The 2,000-nt window shown below is 35.7% G+C and overlaps 1 pseudogene across 1 annotated transcript in view; it reads right to left on the bottom strand.

The window, feature by feature from the left end:
- Positions 1–1,111: 1,111 nt before the first annotated feature.
- Positions 1,112–2,000, bottom strand: part of LOC119588197 — a 22,606-nt pseudogene continuing 21,717 nt past the window's right edge. The window contains exon 11 of the transcript XR_005230068.1: positions 1,112–1,595. The product of XR_005230068.1 is annotated as a ubiquitin carboxyl-terminal hydrolase 14-like (transcript). The remainder of the gene's footprint in view (positions 1,596–2,000) is intronic.

The following is a 2,000-nucleotide window of genomic DNA, read 5'->3' on the forward strand; positions in this document are numbered from 1 at the left end:
TAAAGGAAACCATAAATTGGCCAACGTCCTTGGGGGACGGGGCCCTTTTGGGGGAAAAAAAGTTTTACGGGCTATAGATCGATAGGGATTGCATGGGGGATATTAAATTCGTGTGTCATGCAGAGGGGAAAAACCCGATGAGGAAGAGTTTAAAGAAATGGCTCAAAAACCCCCAAAAAAGGATAGCACATAATTCTTTTTTTTTAAGGACGCTCGATTCATTTGTGTGTGAGGAAAACGGCAAAACCATCCCCGGGGTGGATGTGCCTAGGGGGGGTTAGCACTTTTTTCCCGGGAAAACAATAGGCTAAAAAAAAAGGGGAAATCAAAATTCCGAACTTTTTGAGTAGAAGTTGCTATCGCGTGCGACCCATCATTGGGTTAGGCGTCAGATCCGACTTTTTTCATCCCGTGGGAACTACGGGGGGAAGTTGAGGGGGCTCCCGACCCGCGGTTTGGGGGAGGGGTAAGAGCTGCCTTTTTGAAGTACCTTCCATTTTTTCATTTAAGTCCATTTCATATCCCTTGACTGTGGATTTATAACTATATTATGGAAATCATTTATTTCGTATGGAAACTATTGTAAAAACACTCATGGTAAATTTTTGAGGGCTTTTTAAACATCCCTTTTTGGGTTTCACCAAGGAGCGGTTTTTTTGGTGAAATTGAAATTTGATAACAGTTCAGAAATTAATATTCACAAAACCCTTTCCCAAAAAATTTACAGCTAATGGGAAAGGTAGTAAATTTTTTAAAACATATTTCATTCCTCACACAGATAATCTGGGGAGAAAAATATTAAATTTTATATTTTGGGTAAAGCTCCTGAAAAACGTTTTGATCATTTTTCATTTCTCGGGTTTTTGGAGCAAAGTTTTTTTTTTAAATTTGATACAACAGGAAATTTAAAATTACAGGGTAATTTACTTTTAAAACAAAGGCCCCTGGAGTAAACACAGAAAGTTTATCAGTCTTAGTGAAACTTTTTTAAACTTTTTAAAATACTTGCCTGAAGAAATGCATCGCTTAAAAAATAAATTTTTTTAATAATTTTGCCCCAAAGGGCATACATTGCAGCTAAATCACTTGCAAGTGCAAGAATAAAACACAATTTTGAGTTTAATAGTTTAATTTAACCATTTTCTCAGCTTGGGATGAACATACAAACAATAATTAGAGGACAAGGCAATGCCCTTGCCATTTAAGAGTATGCTCTCCCATACCCATAAAATTAACAAAATATCAAATCTTCCTCACCGCATTCTCCTAAAACATGAATCTAAGAGTATGGAAGTTGAATACATTCTATCATAAAAGAAAAAATACTCATCTCCTTGTGAGTACTTGTGTTATTATTACATTAGCATTTGGTGGCCCAAGAAAATCTGTGAAAAATCTGCTGTTCTTCCTGTCAATTTCAACAATTATCTATTCTCCTGATTTGAGATGACTAAAATTGCAAAGCTGGTCTATGCCCTTTCTCCCTCACTCCGTCTCCATCTTGACCTCTGCAGCTGCTGGCTGCTTCTCATCTTCATCCAGAACCTCTAGAACTCGTGGACCATACAGCAAAATGTAGGCACAATGCCAATCACCTGGAATGCATGATATTTTAAGCATAAAATAGGGCTGTGGTAATTTGTAACTACATATGTTTATCATATAAATAATGAATGCATAAATAAAAATTCATAATTAAAAATATAACATCTAGAAATTGTCATTATGAAAATGTAAAACCATCAATAAAAAATTACTAAAGTATAAAAATTACCCCAAATTTCTTTTGAAACCCCTCCTTTTTTTTATAAAAAGGTACCAAAAAATTTATTAAATTGGTTAAGGGTTCCCAAAGTGGGAAAAAATGTGCAGACATAAAAGGCCTTATAGAAAACTATAGGGGGTTTGTTTAGGCAAAAAGGGAAAGGGAGTAGTGGGAGTTGCCAAAAAATGAACTACAATAAAAAGTCATAAAAGCCTTTTGGGGCCCAGTAGGGTCT

This window comes from Penaeus monodon, chromosome 23 (genome assembly GCF_015228065.2).
Source record: "Penaeus monodon isolate SGIC_2016 chromosome 23, NSTDA_Pmon_1, whole genome shotgun sequence".
NCBI lineage: Eukaryota > Metazoa > Arthropoda > Malacostraca > Decapoda > Penaeidae > Penaeus > Penaeus monodon.